This window comes from Cervus elaphus, chromosome X (genome assembly GCF_910594005.1).
Source record: "Cervus elaphus chromosome X, mCerEla1.1, whole genome shotgun sequence".
Lineage (NCBI taxonomy): Eukaryota > Metazoa > Chordata > Mammalia > Artiodactyla > Cervidae > Cervus > Cervus elaphus.
Window position 1 is genome coordinate 156,102,514 of NC_057848.1, and position 24,375 is coordinate 156,126,888.

The window sequence follows — 24,375 nt, forward strand, 5'->3', positions numbered from 1 at the left end:
TGGTCTGCTGCTCAGCGATCAAATATGTTCGAACACTCTGCATCTCCTCATTCTTCCTTTTCTCCTGCTCTTCAAGTTGTAACTTAACTTTTTCTTCCTGGAGCTTTTCTTGAAGTTCAGCAACTAGACTTGAAGAATTATATCTTAAATATAATTTATTCTTAAATCATACTTGGTCGATCCTTGACTTAGAAAGATTAATCAGGTATCACTGGTGAAGTTTCTGGAAGAATGCCTGGCATACCATAAGTGCTATTTGTTAAAATGGCTCATTAAATTGAAACTAAGAGGGCCTTATAAATCACTCACCACCAAGTCTTTTCCTGGACCAAGTAGAGGTACTGGTTTTCAAGCAGAATGAAATAGTCTGATTACCATCCACTCAAAGTAATAAAAAAATAAAACATGTTCTGAAATGGAAAATCGGTATCTAGGAGAACCCAGCGTGGCAAGATGAAGTGATTCCAAAATGATACACCTTTCCCAATTGGAAGCGGAATGGCTGGGATTACTCTCTGGACAACCACCTTTCTGATGATGGGTCTTTTCCTTCTAGTCTGATTGTCCCCTGTACAGTGGTCCCCAACCTTTCTGGTACCAGGGACCCATTTCATGGAAGACAACTTTTCCATGGAGCACAGTTGGGGGGGATGGTTTTGGGATGATTCAAACACATTACATTTATTGTGTACCTTATTTCTATGATTATTACATTAGCTCCACCTCAGATCATCAGGCATTAGATCCTGGGGGCTGGGGACCTCTGTCCTGTTAGACAGTGGTTCTCTTCGCTGTCAGGAAAACAATCACCACAAATATGTATTGAGGCCAGTCAGGCTCCTCATTGCCATGAATCTCATTTTCTCTAACCAATGAGGGATTTTCTGTGGAACTGCAGTATTTGCCTCATGTATCCATGCTGTCTGGTCCTGAATCTTTGCTTTAGGTATAACTTGGCTACCCGTCAGCAGAGTCACAGTAGGACTTGGCATCATGTACCGTTTTGAGAAAGTTTATGGAGGTACGGTGTGTTTATAAAGGGGAATATCAGTGTTGAACAAATAATGAATTTTCCTGCATTACAGTTGACCTTTAACTTTTAGGAAGTGGAATAAATCATGGCCATTAGCGTTACTAAAGGTTGACAGTGATGAATGACTGCACCATCAGATGCCATGGGCTCCTGTATTATGCTGCCTTGAACTGGCATCTTTTCCTGACAGCTTCCCCTTCACTGCATTCAGAAGTCCAGTCAAAGGTACTTCCCATTTCCGCTGAGCACTTAAATTGCTTGCCTCCCAGTGGCGTGGAACCTTTATGAACAGTTTTTACTGGCTGTTACTTTTATAGACGGGACTTTATTAGATATGCTAAGGCAGCTAGAAGATCCGATTAGGGATCGAGGCAGCAAGCAGAGGCATGGTCTGGAAGGACAACAACAGAATCAAAGTCCTGGGTTTTAAAACAACAAAATTGGCCTGTCAAAGAGCAGGAGTATACTCTTATTCTACTCCCTGCACGTTTGGATCCAAACGGCCAACCTGGCAACGTTGAACTCATTGAATTACTTTCAGCAAAGTGGAAGGGGAGACTGAATGTGTGACACGTGTATTGGAATATCTGATGTATCGCTCTGTGAATAAGTTAAGGATGGAGAGAGGAAGATACTCTGTGGGCCCTAGAAACATGTGTGGGGGAATATAAGATGAGTGATACTGAATCCAGCACACACCAAAGGGACTGCAGCCTTGTTCCAGAACCTACAGCAGTCAGCTCATCCTCAACCTCTGGGCTACCCAGCCAGGCCCCTGCTCAGGTGGAGGGGTGGAGAGAACTTGTGTCTCTGCAGTAACCACCAGCCTTGTTTTCTTTGTTTCTTTTGTTTATATTCACTGTGTGATCTCACCATATTAATTCATATGTATAGATAAAGAGCCATTTTTGTTACATGTTTGTAAAGGGTAGGAAAATGATGATATCACCCTACTTTTTTTGTCTGTTTTTTTAATTGAAGTATAGTTGGTTTACAGGGACTTCCCAGGTGTCTCAGTGGTAAAGAACCTGCCTGCCAGTGCAGGAGATGTGGGTTTGATCTCTGGGTCAGGAAGATCCCCTGGAGAAGGAAATGGCAACCCACTCCAGTATTTTTGCCTAGACAGCCCCATGGACAGAGAAACCTGGCGGATTATAGTCCATGGAGTCACAAAGAGTTGGACACAACTTAGCGACTAAACAACATGGTTGATTTACAATGTTATGTCAGTTTCAGGTATACAGCAAAGTGACTACATATATACTCTTTTTCAGATTCTTTTCCATTATAAGTTATTATAATATGTATAGTTCCCTGTTCTATTCAGTAAGTCCTTGTATCTATTTTATATGTAGTAGTATATATATGTTAATCCCAATCTCCTAATTTATCCCTCCCCCCCTTTCCCCTTTGGTAACCATAAATTTGTTTTCTATCTCTCTGGGACTATTCATGTTTTGTAAGTAAGTTCATTTGTATCATTTTTTTAGACTCCACATATTAGCGATGTCATGCGATAGTTGTCTTTCTGTGTCTGACTTACTAGCACTACTTTCCTAGTCCCTTTGCCTCCAGGGAACTAAAACCGTGTTGCAAAAAGAAAGATACAAATTTGTGGTGATTGTTACTGGCAAGGAAGAGAACCACAGAATCTGTGCATTTACAAGGAGTCATGTGGTCTCAATCCTTTATTGTAGAGACGAGAAAGAAATGCAAGGGCCCAAAATAAAGCAGCAAGTCAATGAGAGCTTGGGGACCAGAACGCCCCAGTTTGAATCCAGTGTTCTACATACACTGGTTTCATATCATGGCATAATCAAGGGAACTCTGCCCAGAAAGCTTGAACTTCTACTTTGTTTGCCTGATGGGCAACTAAAATAAGCCATAGGCCTCTTGGAATTGTCGGGCCATACTTTGTGTGTGTGTGTGTGTCCGTGCATGCTCATTTGTGTCTGACTCTGCAACCCCACGGACTGCAACCCGCCAGGCGCCTGTGTCCGTGGGATCCTCCAGGCAAGAGCACTGGGGCAGGTTGCCACTGCTGCCTCCAGGGGATCTTCCCAACCCAGGGATCAAACCCACTTCTCCTGCATTGGCAGGCAGACTCTCCACCACTGCGCTACCTGGAAGCCCCTTATAAACGTAATGTTAGGCCAAAGAAGCAAGACATAAAAGTAACATATAAGATAATTCCATGTATCTTATTTCTTCCTTTGTAAGATGCAGAATTTTTTTATATTTTAAGGTAATGCTGAAATTTGTTATCTTACAATTGGTGACCTCTTAATACTTGGTCATGATTGATTGATTTATTTTTTTTTTTTGGTCATGATTTAGTTAATAGATTTTTTTTCTTTCTTATTGAGCCATCAAATAATGACATCTTAAATTCTATAAAATACAAAAAAAACTCAAAGATAAAACATGCAAAAAAAACATGCATTTGCTTTACAGATATAGAAACCCTTAACTATATAGAAAAGCAAAGATAAGATAAGTATTTAAGATGCTAAGGATGGTGATATCATCTTAGGTGTTTAAGATGTTTTGGAACGTTCTAGAGGTCTAGCTGGCAAGGGTACCAGGCACTCCTTGATCCTTTGGGGAGGATATGTTTGCTCCATAAAACCTGGAGATGGAATTCAACCCAATTTACTCAGCATCTGTTGGGCCATACTTTTATGTCTCACTTTTTCGTATATGATGAGGGCATTAGACAGTAGCTGAATATTAAAGCCACTTTCATAGTAAACACTTTTTATACCAAAAGACCAATTGCATTTTTTTCTGAGAAATAGATGATCTTATATCTTCTAAGCAGTGGCCTGGCTAATAATACATATTTTCCTTTTGAAAAATTTTTATCCAGAGAAGTTACCACTTCTATCTGTCCTCCTTCCTCCCTGCTGGTATCCTTGAGCATATGTTATCTTCCTTTTCTGTCAAATTCCTGCTGCAATTCCCTTTCTTTTGTCCTTCCTTCATTTAATGACTTATTTGTATGTCAGTGGAAGGGCTTTGTGCTAAGGAAGGAGAGAGCTCATTACCAGTGACTCAAGTTAATGAGTGATTTTAAAATGTGATCACAACCCTCCAAGGGGCCGCCAACCAAGCCACCTCACGAGCTGCGGACAGCGGCCCCGACCCGAGAGGGAGAGAGCGACAGAGATGGCGGCGGCCAAGCCCGAGAACCTCTCCCTGGTGGTGCACGGACCCGGAGACTTGCGCTTGGTAAAACTGGATCGGGAGTGGGAAGACTAGCCTGTTCCTGCCCTACTCGCCTCCAAGCCCAGCCGCGGTCTCAGCTCGCCAATTCCAGCGCGGTGCGGGCCCCACACTGCGCGTCCTGGCCCGGCGATCGAGCTGGTTACCATGTTGGGGGGAGGGGGACAATTGGCCGTTGGTCCTAAGGTGCTGTGAGCAGGGTTCTTGTAAGGTGCCTCCCGGAACCTAGCCCCGTGGCCGGCACGTGGCCAGAGCCCAGGAAGGTTGCAAAATGATTGAAGCCCTCCTTTGCCAGCTTCGGATTCGTAGCCCTGCCGCTTGTCATTGCATTTTGCAGAAGTGATATCAGACAGGCTGCCTCATTTAGGACACGTGCTGGGCTTCTTTTCTGGGTAGACAGTGCAGGCAGAAAGGAGGGTCAGAGGGACATTTAAAAACTGTGGAACTCATATTTAATCTTTCTTGCTTGGGGCTGATCACACACCCTTTGCAGGATTATTATGATCAGCAGAATTCCTAGCACCTAATAGGTACTCCGAAAGTGCCAGCTTCTTCCACTTTTAGTGCCAGCACAGATCTCCATCTCCAGGACTCTTGGTGTCGCCATGACTGTGCCAGATTTCTGGATCTTGATAGTCTTCATGTCTCTAAAGCGCCTTTCCTCCTTACCTCTCTTAGTTCACACCTGGTTTCTTTTTCAGCCATTTTCCTTTCCATTCCTTCTCCCTTGTCCGTTTAAGAGCAATATGTATGTGTCTCCTCCACCCCAGACCCTGCCTCTGCTCCCTGGCTCATGGGACCAAAGTTCTGGGAGCTGCGGAGTCAGCCCTGTAGTTGTGCCAGGGCTCCTTTGACAAAGTCCGTCGCAGATGGAGCTGGGCAGTTGGTATGTGGGACGGGTCCTGTGCCAGCCATCTCTCCTGTTCCCTAGCACTTCCATCCCCCTCAAAGAGAATATGCACCAGGATCTAAATTGGACAGACTTGGAAAATTATCCAACTTTAGTAGTTCTTGACTATTTGATAATCTGTCAAATATGGGGTTTTTATGGGGTTTCTGTCCCCATAAAAAGAAAAAAAAAATGTGATCACATGTGTACATATTACACACTTGAACTTACATAGACAAGTGTACTTGTTCTCTTTAAATTAATCATGCTGCAGTACTCTACCTTTGACAATGCTGCCGTTATTCAGAATACCATTGTATCATTGGGTAGAGGGAGATTTTTCCTTCAGAATTGTTTTGTCAGCTAACATGGCATATAGGAAATCAGTATCATTACTTTGGGCTTTGAAGGAAAACAGATTTGGATTTGAATTCCAGCTCCTATACTTAAGTCTCATGGCCATGATCAAGCCACTGAATCTCCATGAAGCCTTACCTTCCTCATATGTAAAATGGGTACTAACATTTACCATGTAGTAAGCATTCCAGAGAGTAATCCTGGCATGAAGCTGGTGTTTGGCTATGACTGTGACTCTTACTGTGTAGTTTGTTCATCTGTATTTTTACTAAGTTTAATAGAAAATGTTTGACCATTTCTAAATATCAAAACTACTTGGAAAATGCAGAGATTTTGCCACCAAATAAGATAGTTTAAAGGAAGAAATTTCATAAAGCAATGCTGATAAAAGTGTTGTTAGCATGAAAATGTCACTGGGATAAGTATATGGTCCTCTGAGGTGATGATTTTGAATGAGACAAAGTTTGTTTGAATGTAGAGGTTTGTAGGGAAAAGAATAGTGTGTTTAGTCAAATTCAGAGTTTATTTATGTACAGCAAGTTTCTCAGCTTTGCATTACTGACATCTGGAGCTGCACAATTCTCTGTTTGGGAGGCCGTCTTATGTATTGTAGGAAGTTTAGCAACTTCCCAGTCCTTCTACACTAGATGCCAGTAGCCAGCCCCCCTCAACCAAAGCTGTGACAATCAAAAGTGTCTCCAGACATTGCTAGGTGTCCCCTAGGGACAAAACCAGCCTTGCGTGAGACCACTGCTTTATAGGGAGTCATTCTGGGTTGTGAGAAGAGCATTTGCTTTGATGTTTGAATCACTTACCAGCAATATGATGTTAACAAGGTACCAGGATGAAGATCCTATGGTGTGGATTAAAATAGATACACCATATGCAAGTGGCCTGCATAGCTCCCAGCAGCTAGATGGCTGTTAATAAAAGTTCGATTCCTTCTTCATTTATCTCCTCCTTTCACTTCTTAATTCACATGGGGAGGTTACCTTGTATTATATAAAAATGTTATAGAATCTCTGTCAAAATCCCAACTGTGTTTTCCACAGAAATAGGAAAAAAATCCTAAACTTCATATAGAATTTTATCACACAAGACCCCCAAATAGCCTAAGCAATCTTGAGAAAGAAGAACAAAGCTGTATCATACTTCCTGATTTGAAACTATGTATTACAAAGGTATAGTAATCAAAATGGTATGATACTAGCAAAATGATACAGACACACAGACCAGTAGAACAGAATAGAGCCCAGGAGATAAGTCCATGCATATACAGTCAACTAATCTTTGACAGAGCATTAGGATTACATAATGGAGAAAAGATAGTCTTTTCAATAAATGGTGTTGGCAAAAGTGGATGAAAGTGAATGTGAAGGTTGTTCAGTTGTGTCCAACTCATTGTGACCCCATGGACTATACACTCCATGGAATTCTCCAGGCCAGAATCCTGGAGTGGGTAGCTGTTCCCTTCTCCAGGAGATCTTCCCAACTGAGGGATCAAACCCAGGTCTTCCACATTGCAGGTGGATTCTTTACCAGCTGAGCCACAAGGGAAGCCCAAGAATGCTGGAGTGGGTAGCCTATCCCTTCTCCAGTGGGTCTTCCCAACCCAGGAATTGAACCGGGGTCTCCTGCATTGCAGGTGGATTCTTTACCAACTGAGCTGTCAGGGAAGCCCTTTAGGTACAATATTGCAAGTGAAAGTGACTCAGTCGTATCTGACTCTTTGTGACCCCATGAACTATACAGTCTGTGGAATTCTCCAGGCCAGAATATTGGAGTGGGTAGCCTTTGCCTTCTCCAGAGGATCTTCCCAACCCAGGGATAGAACCCAGGTCTCCTGAATTGCAGGCAGATTCTTTACCAGCTGAGCCACAAGAGAAGCCCGCAAAAGTGGGTATTTATATTCAAAAGAATAAAAATGGACCCTCACCTTACATCATATGCAACAATTAACTTGAAATGAATCCAGGTCTTGTATCTAAGGTCTGAAACCATGAAACTTTTAGGAGAAAAACAGGGAAAAACTCCTTGACATTGACCTTGACACTGATTTTTTTAGCTATGACATCTAAAGCACAGGCAAAAAAACCAACATTAACAATAAAATCAAAATAAACAATTGAGACTATATCAAACTAAAATGTTTCTGTACAGCAAAGGAACTAATCAACAAAATGAAAAGGCAGTCTACAGAGTGGGAAAAAAATGACTTGCAAACCATCTATCTGATAAGAGATTAGTATCTAAAATACATAAAGAACTGACAGTCTGATTAAGAAATCGGCAGAGAACCTGAATAGACATTTTTTTCTAAGTAGACACCCAAATGGCCTAGAGATATATGAGAAAATGCTCACCATAACTGATCATCAGGGAAATACAAATCAAAACCATGGTACCTCCTAAGTGTTGGTGAGAGTGTGGAGAAAGGGGAACACTGTTGGTGGGAATGTAGATTGGTTCGTCCATTATGAAAGACGGTATGTAGGTTTTCAGAGAATTAAAACTAGAACTCCTGTATGGTCCAGCAGCCCCACTTCTGGGTATATATCCAAAGGAAATGGAATCAGTATCTCAAACACATATCTGCAGTCCCCTGTTCATTGCAGTATCATTCACAATAGCCAAGATAGGGAAACAGCCAAAGTGTTGGTCAACAATAAATGCTAAAGAGAATGTGGTGTGTATATGTATATGCAATGAAATATTATTCAGCTATAAAAAGGAGGAAATCCTGCCATTTGCAAAAACACAGATGTACCTACCTGGAGGACATTATGCCAAGTAAAATAAGCCAGATGCAGAAAGACAAATACTGCATGATCTCATGTATATGCGGTATCTAAAATTTTCAAACTTATGGAACCAGAGAGAACAATGATTATTGCCAAGGGCTGGTGGATAGAGAAAATGGAAAGATACTGGTCAAAGGGTACAAACTTTAGTTATAGGATAAATGAGTTCTGTGGATGTAATATATAGTATGGTGACTATACAGTTGGTAGTACTGTGTTGTATACTTGAGATTTGCTGAGAGTAGATCTTTTTTAAAATCAATTTATTTTGTAAATTAATTTTTGTTGGAGTTACTTTAAATTGTTGTGTTCATTTCTGCTGTACAGCAAAGTGAATCAGCTCTATGTATACATGTATCTACTCTTTTTTTGAATTTTCTTCCCATTTAGGTCACCACAGAGCACTGAGTAGAGTTTTCTGTGCTACACATTAGTAATCTATTTAATACATAGTAATGTATATATGTGAATCCCAATCTCCCAATTCATTCCTCCCCTCCTTTCCCCCCTAGGTGTCCATGTGTTTGTTCTCTGTGTCTGTTTCTGTTTTGCAAATAAAATTGTCTATACCATTTTTCTAGATTTCCACATACATGTGTGAATATACAGTAATCGTTTTTCTCTTTGTGACTTCAGTCTGTATGACAGTCTCTAGGCCTATCCATGTCTCTACAAATAATGCAATTCGTTTCTTTTATGGCTGAGTAATACTCCATTGTATATATGTACCACATCTTCTTTATTCATTCCTCTGTGGATGAACATTTAGAATACTGCCATGTCCTGGCTACTGTAAATGGTACTGCAGTAAACAGTGGAGTACATGTGTCTTTTTGAGTTACAGTTTTCTCAGATTATATGCCCAGGAGTGGGATTGCTGGGTCATACGGTAGTTCTACTTCTGTTTTTTTAGGGAACCTCCATACTGTTCTCCATAGTGGTTGTGTAAATTTACATTCCCACAAACAGTACCAGAGGGTTCCCTTTTTTCTACACCCTCTCCAACATTTATTATTTGTAGACTTTTTGATGATGGCCATTCTGACAGGTGTGAAGTGATACCTCATTGTAGTTTTGATATGCATTTTCTATTAATTAGTAACATTGAGCATCTTTTCATGTGTATCTTGGCCATCTGTGTGTCTTCTTTGGAGAGGTCTATTTAGGTCTTCTGCCCATTTTTTGATTGGGTGGTTTTTTTGATGTTGAGCTGCACAGGCTGTTTGTATATTTTGAAGATTAATCCTTTGTCAGTTGCTTTGTTTGTGAATACTTTCTCCTAAGAGTAGATCTTAAGTGTTCCCAGCACATAAAAGAAATACGTGAGATGGTGGATGTGTTAACTAACTTAATTGTGGTAGTCGTTTCACAGTGAATGTGTATATTAAATCGTCATGTTATACCTCCTGAGAAAACAGATTGCAGGAGACAGTATAGCAAGTGAAAAAGTGACTTACTGGCATAGTCTGTAGAAATTATGGCTAATAAGAAAAAGTACTCATAATTTAGCCAAAAAGTTGCCCATTTGTTGTTGTTGTTCAGTCGCTAAGTCATGTCCGACTCTTTGTGACTTCATGGACTGCAACACGCCAGGCTTCCCTGTCCTTCACTATCTCTCAGAGTTTGCTCAGATTCATGTCCATTGAGTCAGTGCTGCTATCTAACCATCTCATCCTCTGCCACCCTCTTTTCCTTTTGCCTTCAGTCTTTCCCAGCCTATAGCTCTTTTTAAAAACATTTTTGGAATACAGTTGGTTTACAATGTTGTATTAGTTTCAGGTGTGGGCTTCCCAGGTGGTTCAGTAGTAAAGAATCTGCCTGCCAATGCAGGGGACCCAGGTTTGAGCCCTGGGTCAGGAAGATCCCCTGGAGAAGGAAATGGCAACCCACTCCAGTATTCTTGCCTGGGGAATCCCATGGACAGAGGGGCCTGGTGGGCTACAGTCCATAGGGTCACAGAGAGACAGACATGACTGACAAAAAAAAAATTTAGTTTCAGGTGTACATCAAAGTGATTCAGTTATACATATACATATATTCATTCTCTTTTCATATAGGTTATCACAGAATATTGAGTAGAGTTCCCTGTGCTATACAGTAGGTCCTCGTTGGTTATCTGTTTTATATATAGTAGTGCGTGTTAATCCCAGGCTCCTAATTTATCCCTGCCCTCCCCTACACTTCCCCTTTGGAAACCATAAGTTTGTTTTCAAAATCTGTGAGTCTGTTCCTGTTTTAATATTTTTTATGGCTGAGTAATATTCCATTGTACTTATGCTGCCCATAGCTCTTAAATGACTGGGAGATAGTTGTCTAAAGCATTTAACTTTGTCCAAAGCATTTAACTTTGGAATGGTTTGAGAAATATCTCAAAATGACTCTACTGTTAATAGCCCACAAAACCATGGATTGAACCACTGTGTAAGAAATGAGGTTAATGGGAATTAATGAGATGGTCTTAAAAATTAAAAAAGAATATCATAAGGAAAAAATCTTAGCATAGTTCCTAGGACACAGGAGATGCTGCATAAATGTTAATTGTCCTTCTACTTCCCAGCAGAAAATCCCAACCACCATTGTTATGTAATCTTAAACAATGGTATTTGGGGAAGGCTTCTTGGGAAGAACTAGAATCTGGGAGAGCCATTCAGATTAAAATGTGAAACTTAGTGACTGACTTCTCAGTTCTTCTCAGTAGAAGTCCCTTGATTGAGAAGCCTGGCCCTGCCTTACCCCCCATCCTGCTCCCCCTAGTTCACAGCCCTCTAGCCAGTGTCACCTGCCTTCAGCTGTTAAGTGCAGCAGCCTGTTGTCCCCTGTGGGTGTTTGTCAAAGCTGTTTCCTTGGTCTGGAATGCTCATTGTTCTCTGAGTCTGACTATCCTTCAGGGTCTTGTTTGTTTGTTTATTGACATTTGATCTTTTCTTCATTTTTGTTTTGCATTTATTGTCTTCTAATTTTACAGGCAATATGTGTTCATTGCAGGCAACTAGACATACATAAAGGCATAAAGAACAGGAATCACTCATAATCCCCACCCCCCAGATATAACTTCCATTGGCATTTTGATGCATTTCCACCCAGTGTCATTTTTTAAGCTGAAGTATAATTGACCTAGAACACTTATTTCCGTGTGTACAACATAGTGATTCAATATTTCTGTATGTTATAAAATGATAACCATGATAAATCTCGTTACCATCTGTCACCATACAAAGATATTACATAATTATTAACTATATTCCCAGTGCAGTACATTTCATCCCCATGACTCATTTATTTTGCACCTGGAAGTTAGTTTGTACCTCTTAATCTCCCTCATCTCTTTCACCCATCCCCTCAGCCCATTCCTCTGGCAACCACACCTGTTTGTTCTCTATGAGTTTATATCTATTTTGTTACATTGATTTGTCTTCTTAGATTCCACATGTAAGTGAAATCATATAGTATTTGTCTTTCTCTGACTTATTTTACTTATTGTAATACCCTCTAGGTCCATCCATGTTGTCACAAATGGCACTTCAAGGTCTAGTTTAAATGTCTCTTTCTGAAAGAGGTTAATATTGCAAAGAATACCAAACCTAAAAATGATGCTGCTATTCATTCTCATGGCACTTGCTCTTTTCCTTCATAGCACTCACATTTCTGTGTTTTCCTGTTTAATATTTATCATCCCTTCCCTGATTGTAAGCCTGAGGGGAATAGGGGCCGTGGTATGCTAGGTCATTGTCTACCCCATACCACATAGTAGGTGCTGAGTAAGTATTTATTGGGTGGATGAATGAATATATGACTAAATGATCACAACTGTGGTGTATAAGTTGTAAGAGATCCATGTGAGTATCTGGATGCAACAGTTAAGGATTTGGTGGTAGAAAGCAGATCAATTGTATTTTTCTTTATATTAAAAAAAAAAAAGACAAGCAATACATCTTCAGTGTATACCGATATATAAAAACACAGTTACTGGTAATACCACCATTCAAAGATAAACTAGTTGAAGTAAGGCAGGGTCCAACACAGGGGATTGAGGAAATTCTAGGGCTGCATAGGCTACGTCAGGGTCAGCAGTGAGAAAGTCTCCATAGTGGGGGATCCCAGGTGTCTGTTAAGTGAGATTTGATGCAGATTCAGAGGGGAGTTGCTCCTTCTCACCAAGGAAACCCATGCCTTCTCAGTGTTGGTGACTTGTGTATCAAGTCAGGGTAGGGTAACTGCTAGAACAAATGGAGTCACAGCTTCATTGACTTAACACAATGAAACTGTATTTTCACTTACACAGCGTTCCAAGGTGAGTGTATCCCCTTTCGACAGTCTCTTCTTTTGGTGATTGCTTGATAACCCAATCTCTTTCCGTCTTCAGGCTCTGCCCTCCTTAGTTCCTCAGATCTCCTTTCAGATAAATGACAAGAGCAACCATGGTGAATTGCCAGGGATGTTTTGTTGGTTTTGTAACCACTTTACTGAGACACAATTCACATACCATACAATTCACCCATTTAAAGTATACAAGTCAGTGGTTTTTTAATATATTCTCAGAGTTGTATAACCATTATACTAATCAGTTTTAGAACATTTCCATCCATTGAATATTTCCATTCCATTGAACGACTATATGACTAAATGATCACTACTGTGGTATATAGTTGGAAGAGATCTATATGAGTATCTGGGTATTGCACCCAAAACCCTGAATCTATTACCAATCACCACCCCCCGCCTCATTTTCCACTAGCCTCCCTCCCCCGCCCTAAACAACCACTAATCTATTTTGGCCATCCATTAGCAGTTGATTCCTCTTCCCCCACCTCACTCCCTAGCCCTCAGAGACTGCTCAGCTACTTTCTGCTTCTGAATTTGCTTATTCTGGACAATTCATATAAATGGAGCCATATATTATGTGATCTTTTGTGATTGGCTTCTTTCACTTAGTAAAATGTTTTCAAGGTTCATCCATATTGTAGCATATGTCAGTGTGTGTGTATGTGTGAAATTCGCTCAGCAATGTCTGACTCTTTGTGACCCCATGGATTATACAGTCCATGGAATTCTCCAGGCCAGAATACTGGAGTGGGTAGCCACTTCCTTCTCCAGGAGCATATGTCAATATTTCTTCCCTTTTTATGGCTGACTAATATTCCATTGTTCTGATAGACCACATTTTATTTATTCACTCATCAGTTGATGGATGTTTATGTTGTTTCTACTTTTTGATTGTGCCAGGAAAGTCTGTATCAGTCTAGTCAGGAAGTGATCATTACTTATTAGCACATTTCATTGACCAAAATCCAGTCTCGTAGCCCAACCTCACTTCAAGATAAGTTGGGAAATGTGGTATGGCTGAGTGCCCAGGGGAAAAAAAATAGATGGGGTTTAGTGAGTACATCCTAGTCTCTGCTACAACTTGCAAATAAGAAGTAGAGTTGAACTGGATCCATCTGTGTGGAGATCACTGGGAGCGTATCAGAGAGAAAACCACGAGTTCAGGCAGGAACACTCTTCAGCCTCTATGGCCTCTGTGAGAATGGGAAAGCCAGCCTGAGAATGCCCAGCTCCTCATCAGGGCCTGCCAGCCCACCTAGAGCCCAGTCTTCACAAATACTGTCCTGTGGTCCCAGGAAACAGAGAAAAGTGGGATGATGGGAGCACAGGTAAGACGATTGAATAGTAGTTCTGCCCTGCTACATAACTAGGTCCTATTTGTAGAGGAGAAACACAACCATTCTGGTTCATATGTTTCTCTGGCTCTAGGCATTGCTCACACTAAAACAGGTTGCCTCAACTGATCCTTCTCTGCATGTAATAGGACATGGCTGGAATAGGGCACCTGCTTTCTTGTGGCAGTTGTGCATCTGTCAGTGTCCAACCAGGAAACAGAAACCACTCTTAAGTATTTAGAATATAGGAAACATAATACAGGAAGCTGGTTATATGGGTGAAGGAAGAGCTGCGAAGGCAAACAGGGAACTGAGGCAGCTCACAAAGTAGCATCAGTAGGAAGCAGCTCCCATCTCTCCCTTGGCCAGAGGGACACAGGGAAGAGGTGATGTTACCAGAACCCAGGAGCCAGGATCACATGGAACTATTGTGAGCCAGCATGTTGGGAGTCAGTGTAAAGAAGAGATGCAGCTGGTTGCTAAAACCACCACACAGAACACGGAAAGAAGGAGAAGGGGCTCTGGCTTCTTCACCTCCTCTGGCTGCTCGTCAACCACTACCTCCCACTGGTAATCAGCCAACTTGGGGGCCTGGGAAGCAGCCTAGAGGAGTCAGCCCCCCCATGATGCAGAGCACAGCAGAGGAAAACAGAAGTGTATATGAGGGCAAACAGGCCAGTGAGTGGCCTGCAGGACAGAACTATCAGAAACACTACTCAGTTTCTGTTTATTTTTAAGTCAACTTTATTAAGGTAATTAAGGAATAATTTACATACAGTAAGTTGCACCCATTTTAAGTGTGCAATGGGAAAGCCAGCCAAATAAATACACCCATGTAACTACCACCACAATCAAGATATAGAATGTTTTACCTACCCAATTTTTTGTTTTTTTTTTTTTTTTTGCCCTTTTGTAGTCACTTTCCCTCACCATCCAGCCCCATTTGGATAATTTCAATTGACTTGTGTTTTAGTTTATTCATCTTTTCTTTTGTAGTGTCCAAATCTGATGTTATGTCCATTCAATGGTTATTTTTTAAATTTTTTGATTTTTTCAGTTCTAGGAATTATATTCATTTGGTTTTTGAGAATTTCCATTTCTCTTACAAAATACCTTCTCATTTCACATGGACATATGCATTATATTTATAGAAATAGTGTATTTACAATAGTTGCTTTAAAGTTCTTGTCTGTTAAATTCAGTCATAGTCAATTCTGGATCTGGTTCTGCTAATTATTTTATGTCAATTATGGGCCACATTTTCTTGCTCCTATGCTTATTTCATAATTTTACTATATTCTAGACATTTTATGTACAAGAACAGTGGAGACTGACATATAATTTCAGCTTGTTTTGTTTATTAGCCTGAATGTCTGAGCCCTCTCTTAGGTCTGGCAATGAACATGTATGACTGATGTTTTTCATATTTCTCCTGAAGGGTAGCTGGGTTGGGGATGGACCTTCCTTTTTGTTTTCCCTAACTTGTTTATTTTTAATTGAAGGAAAATTGCTTCACAATGTTGTGTTGGCCTCTGCCATACATCAATATGAGTCAGCCATAGATATACATGTGTCCCCTCGCTCTTTTACCTCCTTGCCACCTCCCGTTCCTTCCCACCCCTCTAGGTTGTTACAGAGCCCTGGTTTCAGTTCCCTGAATCACACAGCAAATTCCCATTGGTTATCTGTTTTACACATTGTACTGTATATGCTTCCATGTTGCTCTTTCCGTTCATCCCACTCTCTCCTTCCTCCCCCCGCCCATGTCCATAAGTCTGTTCTCTATGTCTGTGTCTCCATTGTTGGCCTGTAAATAGGTTTACCAGTACCATCTTTGTAGATTCCATATATATGCAGTAATATACATTGTTTGTTTTTCTGACTTACTTCACTCTGATTAATAGGCTCTAGGTTCATCTGTCTCGTTAGAACTGACTCACACGTGTTCCTTTTCGTGGCTGAGTAATATTCCATTGAATATATGTACCACAGTTTCTTTATCCATTTATCTGGTGATGGACCCTCCTTTTAAGTAGACTCTGTTTACTTGTGGTTAGCCCAACCCCAACCTCTTGCCCCTCTGCTGCCTTTTTGATTCTCTCAGTATTTGAGCAGAGAAGGTGTGGGGCTGCTTTCTGGTATCTTTGGATTAAGTGTTGGCAGAGCCCCAGAATCTGAGTGCTGTGAGAATTTGTGTGGTGTCCTTCTACTTTTGAGCCTTTCATTCACTGTGGCTTTCTTGGCAGAATTCCGGGGCTGGGTGTGAGGCCAGAGCATTATTACACTAAATGATCTGTGTTTGCTTAGGGACCCTTCCAGATCCCATTTTGTCCCATCACCCATCATCATATTCAAAGCTTGGCTGATGGTCTCCTTGTCTTTGTGAAGTTTCCCTATGAAGGGCTCTCTCTTCCATTCATCAGTACTTGGAGCAGGATCCCAGCTGTGGAAGCTATCACAGCTCTCTCCTCAGTCTGAAAGGTCCATTTTTCTCTGGAATGTATTTAATTAAGGTAGTTCTTACTTTCATTCAGTATAATTTTTATATTATCTGTGTTTTTATTGTTACCTCAGGAGTTGAAGGCCTGTCACATTCTTCTACATCCTGATAAGAAGCAGAAGTCTCTTTAAAAGGTTTTTGATGGGCAACCTAAGGAAAAGTTTGCTCTGAAAAAGATACCAGTCAAATGAGACCTTTTGCTTTTAATTCTTAGAGCTGGCTTAGAAGAAAGTCATTTTGGAACTCTGTCTCCCACTCTATAAAATTTCTCTCACAGACACACAGTATAGAACACAGAGAGGCAGAGAGGATGATTCGTGACAAACCAGTGCTCTGGCAGACCTCTGGCTCACAGTAACCTTGTGAGGCAAGCAAAGCCAAACGTACTCTTCAAGTGAAGAACCGAGGCACAGAAAGGGCAAGTACCTTGTTCCGAATTCAGGTGGATACTGCGTGGTGTGAAAATAACTGGAATCTAGCTTTATACGATTTCCAGTGCAGTCTTCTGTTTTTACTCCATGCATTTTGTTGCATCAGTAATACGCGAATATGTTTATATATCCTTATGAAAAATTGAAAAAATACATTTCAAGCAGTTGTCCCTTGTAATTCTAATCTGTGATCCCACTTGTATTCCAGAAGTAACCTCTCTTGTCAGTTCAGTGTATGTCCTTTCGATGATTTTTGTCAACTTTTACATGCTACTAAACTGTCATACCACAGGGTTTTTAAAATACAAGACCATGTGTGAGATGTTCTGTTATTTTCTTTGTTCTCTTAGCAGTCAGCACTCGGAGATCTTTCCATGTCAGTACATTTAGTCCTGCTCAGTATATCATTCCTTTGATAGACTCTTTTTTTTTTTTTTTTTTTTTTAGCAGATCCAGTTCTAAGCCCTGGGGCACAGCAGAAAACAGACCAAATAACAAAAATCCTTCCATCTTGAAGCTTGTATTCTTAAATAGGGGGAGATAATTTAAAAATAAGTAAAATTATGAAAACAGGTTAGGATGATAAGGAGGGGCAGTGAGTCTGGGAGATGGCAATGATAAGTTGAGTGCTCAGAGAAGACCTCACTTATTAGAGAGCAATTTGGAGAAAACATCAGGAAGAGATGAGGGAACATACCATGTAAACTGTGGGGGAAGAGCTCTCCAGGTCGAGGTATCAGCATGTAGAACATCAGAGCAGCTAGAGTAGAGCAAGTGACGGTGGGGGGAGAGGGTAGTAAGAGATGAGGTTGGAGAAACAGTGGGGACCAGATCTTACAGAACCTTGTCAGGCATCATAAGAGAATTGACATTTACTCTGAGGTGGGAACCACTGGGGGGAATTTTTTTTTAAAAGATGTAATTGACATATAACATATATATGAGTTTCGAGTGTACAACATAATGATTCAATACATGTATATATTGTGAAATTATCACCACAGTAAGTCTAGTTAACATCCATCACCTTACATAAACAATCTTTTTTCTTGTTATGAGAACTTTTAAGATTTCTCTTAGCAATTTGCAAATATGCAATACAGTAGTATTAATTATAGTCATCATGTTGTACATTATATCCCCAAAACTTACTTATTTTATACTTGGGAGTCTGCAGTCTTGACCTAGTTTACTGTTTTGCCCATCTCTCACCCCTTGCCTCTGGCACACCAATCTGTTCTTTATACCTATGAATTCAGTTTTTTGTTTTTAGATTCCACATATAAGTGAGATTATACAGTATTTTTCTTTCTCTCTTTGGTTTACTTCACTTAGCATAAGTCTGTCAAGGTCAATCCTTGTTATTGCAAATGGAAAGATTCCTTACTTTTTTATAGCTGAATAATAGTTCATTGTGAACATGTGTATATGTATGTGTTTGTGTGTATGTATGTGTGTGTATACACACACACATCACATTTTCTTTATTCATTCTTCTGTGTATGGACACAGGTTTTTCCATGTCTTGGCTATTGAAAAGTATGCTGCAATGAACATAGGAGTGTGGGTATCTTTTTGACTTAGTACTTTTGTCCCCTTTAGATAAATGCCCAGAAGTGGAGTTGTTGGGTCATAAAGTAGTTCTGTTTTTAATCTTTTGAGGACCTCCACACTGTTTCCCATAGTGGCTGCATGAATTTATATCCCCACCAACAGGGCACAAGAGTTCACTTTTCTCCACATCCTCACTAACACTTGTATCTCTTGTCTTTTTGATGATGGCCATTGTAACAAATGTGAGGTAATATCTTATGGTTTTTGCATTTCCCTAATGACTAATGATGTTGAGCATCTCTTCATGTACCTGTTAGCTTATCTGTATGCCCTCTTTGGAAAAATGTTTATGAGATCCTCTGCCCATTTTTAAATCAGATTTTTGGTGGGTTTTTTTTATTGTTCTTTATATATTTTGAATGTTAACTTCTTATCAGATATATGATTTGTATGGAGAGTTTTGAGAGACATGTTCAGACTTAGAGTTTAGCAGGATCACTTGGACTGCTGTGTTGAAAATAGACTGTAGAGGGCTAAGAGTGGAAGCAGAAAATGATGGTGACTTGGACCAGGGTGGTCATGGTGGAATTCATGAGGAGTAGGCCATTTTTAGATATGGTTTGAAATAAAACCCAACAGATTTTGTTGAGTGAACAAAAGGTGAACAAAAAAAAGTGAACAAAAGTTAAGTAATGAAACTTAACTCCAAAGTTTTTGGCTTGAATAACAGGAAGAATGGATCAGCCATCATTAAGATGAAGATGACTGTGAGAACAGATTTGACGGGACAATCGAGAGTTTTGTTTTGAACACACTGGGTTTGAGGTATTAGACATGCAAGTGAGATGCCTAGAAGGCAGTGGATATATGTCTGGAGTTCAGGGAAGTGCTCTGGGCTGCAGATAGAAATGGGGGCATCGTCAGAATATATTTATAGATGGCTCAAAAAATCTTGATGCTGGATAATATCACCAAGGGATCTGGTGCAGTTACTGGTGAAAAGTCCAAGCATGGTGCCTAGGGACACTCTAGTGTTAAAAGATCAGCGCGATGAATAGGAACTAGAAAATTAGACTGAAGTAGAAGGAAAATTTAGAAAGTGTGGTATTCTGCAAGCCAAGGAAGAAGGTGGTTCAAGGAGCAGGGAGTACTCAATGGTCTAATGCTGCTGGAAGGTCAAAGACATGGGCTGAGAATTAATCAGTGGATTTAGCAATGATGAAGACCTACTGAATCAGACTGTCCAGTATTAGATACTGATGCCTGAATCCCATCTCCACAGATTGATTTAATTGGTCTGAGGTACAGCCTGGACAGCAAGATTTTTAAAGCTCCCTAGGTCATTCTAGTATGCAGCCAAGGTTGAGACCCCACTGTCTTCGTTAACTTCCTCTATTAAATTGTGAAATGGTCTTGTTATCAGAAACAGATGTGGCTGGACTGATTACACACAGAAGTATTTATCTATAGGCTTATTCTTGGATATTTTGGGATCTGAAAATAATAAGCAGATCTGAAAACTGATTATTAACCACTAAAGGGATTAGCTGTTTAGCACCTATCTGAAAGTGGCTTTTAAGCTGAAAATCCCTTTGCTTTTCACTTTTTGCAAATGTTTGATTCTTTGTTTTGTTTATCCTCAAAAGACCTTTTGTTGTGAGTAACAGGGGTAAGTTTCAAGTTAATGAAAAAGTTCAAGGGAAATCTTGATGTAATTGATCTAAAGAAAACCAACCAAACAAACTTGGACTGAAATCAATAATTAAGCATTTAAAAGAGTTAAGTACATTCTTTTCAGAATCTGAACACCTCAAAAGTTGGCTCATAACAGTTATAGAAATTTTGTGCCACATTAAAGCTTTAATTTTTTCATTTTCTCACAACAGACTCTAGAAATTATTTAAATGCTTTAGTAAATTTGAGTTGAGTTGGTAGCTGTTGGCTCTTAAAAATTAAAGCATATCATGGGTAGGCTGTTCATCAAGAGATCCTATGGCCAAAGAGAGGAAGGATTCAATGTATTAGGACAAGACCAAGACAGAAAATAGACAAAGTCTGAGTTGAAATAGAGGCCTAATTATTGCAGGCTTCCAGAAGGATGTCAAGTGTCTAGATTAGCCCTTCTTAGCCCAGGTTGGGTTCCAAGAGAATTAAGCCCTAAGGCATTCATTGTATTAACTGAATAAACTCATACATCCTTAATGGGGCTATGTACCATCCTTGGGAGAATGGAGAAAATAGTCACTCAGATAATCAAATAATTTTCTCTAGGGTTGCTCTAGCAGAACCCCAGTTGAGAAAGGCTGTTTTAGGTACTAATCTGTCTTCTTGGATGACATAGTAGTCTTTTGAGGTATGGGTCCTCAGGAGAGGAAGCATAAAAAAGAGCCTGTTGTAAAATTGCCCAGAAATTAAAAAGAATAATCTCTTTATTAGAATAGTTATTAGTAAAATAAGCACAGGAGCACCTTGTACAAATCTCAGCAGTCATTTTTTGGACAATTTAATGTGTATCCTTCCAGACTTTTGTCTCTGCACATAAACTTATGTGTGAATAGTGTTTACTACAGAGTGGGATTGTGCTATTCATTTAGTTCAGCAATTTTTTCCCCTTGAGCTATTATGGATGTTCTATATAATTACATATGGATTTGCTTCTCTCCAAGGGTTTTATGATATTCTGTAGTTTGGTTGTTACAAAATATATTTTACCACTCTTTTGTTAATGGATATTTGGATCATCTCCAGTTTTTCACTATTGTGAACAATGCCATAATAAACATTTGTTCAAAAATTCTTGAAAATATATATGTATTATATATCTTATTTCTATAGTATAGATTCCAGAAGTATAATTGTTAAGTCAGGATTATTACCATCCCTTTTTTACTATATAAATTTCAAATATATTCAAAAGTAGAGGGTAACATAATGAACCCCAATTTATTCCTTATCAACCTCAGTAATTACCATCACAAGCCAGTTTTGTTTCCCACTCCCACTGACTCCCCCTACCCCAACACTGGGTTAATTATGAAGCAAAGACATGATATTTCAATGATAAATATTTCGTCTATAAGGTATTGTCCTAAAGATTAAGAACTTTTTATAAAATACCATCACAGTTATCATACCTAAAAATTAGCAGTATTTCCTTAATATCAGTGTTCAGATTTTCCAAATTGTGTCTTTTTTTTTTTTACAGTGAGTTTGTTTAACATGATCCAGGCAAAGTCTACACATTGCATTTTGTTGATACTCTTAGTTTTTATCAACTTTTCTCCTCTTATTTTTTTCTTTTTCTTCTTGTCAAAGAAGCATTTGTCATGTAAAGTTAGCAAATTTCTGGATTTTGTTGATCATATCCCTGTGGTATAATTTAGTAAGTCCCTCTGCCGCACCCCACCCCCAACCCCGCAACTCCTGTAAGTTGGTAGTTAAATCTGGAGACTTATTTCAAATTCTGGTTTGAATTTTTAATTTTTATTTTATATTGGAGTGTAGTTGATTTATAATATCATGTTAGCTTCAGGTTTACAGCAAAGTGAATCAGTATATATATACATATAGCCATTCTTTTTCAGATTCTTTTCCTGTATAGGTTATTACAGAATGTTGAGTTGAGTTCCCTGTGCTATACAGTAGGTCCTTGTTGGTTACCTATCTTGTATATAATAGTGTGTGCATATTAATCCAAAGCTCTTATTTATCCCTCCTCTCACCATGTTTCCCCTTTGGTAACCGTAAATTTGTTTTCAACATCTTTAAGTCTGTTTCTGTTTTGTAAATAAGTTCATTTGAATCATTTTTAAAAATTGAATTCCACATATGAGTGATATCATTTGATACCTGTCTCTTGCTGGCTTACTTCACTTAGTATGACAATCTCCAGGTTCATCCATGTTGCTGCAGATGGCATTATTTCTTTCTTTCTTATTGCTGAGTAATATTACATGGTACATATACAGCACATCTTCTGTATTCATTCCTCTGTTGATAGACATTTAGGTTGCTTCCATGTCTCGGCTATTGTAAATAGTGCTGCAGTGAACATTGGGAGGCATGTATCTTTTCGATTTATATTTTTCTCCTGATAATCTCCCCAGAAGTGGGATTGCTGGATCATGTGGTGGTTCTATTTGTAGTTTTTTAAGGAACCTCCATACTGTTCTCCGTGGGGGCTGTACCAATTTACATTCCCACCAACAGGGTAGGAGGGTTCCTTTTTCTTTACACCCTCTCCAACATGTATTGCCTGTAGCGTTTTTTGATTATAGCCATTCTATCTGCTGTGAGGTGATATCTCATTGTAGTTTTGATTTGCATTTTTCTGATAATGAACGATTTTGAGGATCTTTTCATGTGCTTTCTTCACTATCTATCTGTTCTTTGGAGAAATGTCTATTTAGGTTGGTTTTATTTTTTTAAAGACTACTTAATAGTTGATTGTGTACTTCATCTGTTTTTTCTTTTTGTGATGCTAGTGGCCCTTGATGATCATTTCTCAGATCCATTATTTTGTTAGAAGTTGTAAAATAGTGATATTTGAATTTTATAATTAATTCCTGAGTTAGTAGCACAAATACTTTATTTATAAAGAGAAATTTTCCCTCATCAATGACTTGGTTACAGTTTGTATGGGAAAAGGAGGCTGTATGCTTAATTTTGCCTTGATCATTTTTCAAAAACAGTGAATTGGTTTGTTAGTATCCTCCAAGAGTGACCAGTGAGGTTTTATAAGATCTTTATGAACTCATAATTTTAGTGATAATTAATGTATTTCAATGCTTTATAGTTATTTTTCTTCTTAATGCTCAAATTGTCCCCTCTTTAGCCAAAAACTTTCAAGTTGGCTTCTGAGTCTTTGATAAGAGTTTAGTAGCTTCTTTGCTTCTTTGTGGGTTAAGATGTTCCAGGATCATCTTAGACATATGTTGAATCAGTGATTCTTTCAAGGAGTCCTGGTTTCTTTAGTGAGAGATGATGTTTACAGACCCCAGTCAGTGCTTGAAGGTTCTCATTGCTACTGAGTTGGTCATTGCTTTGGACCTTTTTGGTAGATAGAGCTGGGGAGACCACCTCATGAATTCCTACTGATATTCCAATCCAAATTTAGGACTATAGGATTTTTGCTTCTTTGATTATTTATTCCTCCTATGCTGAAAATTCTGGTTCTTAATGATACTAAATTAATATTTTTGTTTTCTTTTTCAAAGCACCCATACTAGTCTCATCACTTGGACTTCCCAGGTGGCTCAGTGGTAAAGAATCTGCCTGCCAATGCAGGAGACACAGGTTTGATCCCTGGGATGGAAAGATCACCTAGAAGAGGAAATGGCAACCCACTCCAGTATTCTTGCCTGGGAAATTTCATAGGCAGAGGAGCTTGGCAAAGAGTCAGACATGACTGTGCACACACACACTATTATCACTTATATAGTATGATTACTGGAAACTGTATAAGATTTCTTTGCATTTATATTTTTTCCTTAGGTTATATCCTCTTAGGAAAATACAATTGGATTGTTGTGTTTGTAAATCATGTGATAAATTTGTTTCTCTTTTGTGGGTAAGCTGTCAACCAGATGTATAGGTTCATTTGTTTTGTTTTGCCCCAGCCACAAATTCAGATAGTATGTTCATTAGCAAGCTCTTTTTAGGCAATATTTTAAGAATTGTCTCATTTTTAAAAGTAATTATGTAAAAATCTTATGTCGTTTCAAAGCCAAATTCCAAGACATATTAATAGAACTTTCTATCTGTCCCTTCCCCCTTCATCATGTTTTTTTTTCCCCTCAACCTATCAGTAGCCATTTTTCTTACCGTTTTATTTTCCATTTTGAAGAAATGAAAGTGAAAGTGAAGTCGCTGAGTCATGTCCGACTCTTTGCGACCCCATGGATTGTAGCCTGTCAGGCTTCTCCGTCC

At 39.3% G+C, this 24,375-nt stretch overlaps 1 protein-coding gene across 1 annotated transcript in view; it reads left to right on the plus strand.

Moving 5' to 3' along the window:
- The window catches only part of MAP3K15 (mitogen-activated protein kinase kinase kinase 15), a 138,915-nt gene that overhangs the window by 62,060 nt on the left and 52,480 nt on the right, over nt 1-24,375 (plus strand). The gene's annotated exons all lie outside the window — the stretch shown is intronic.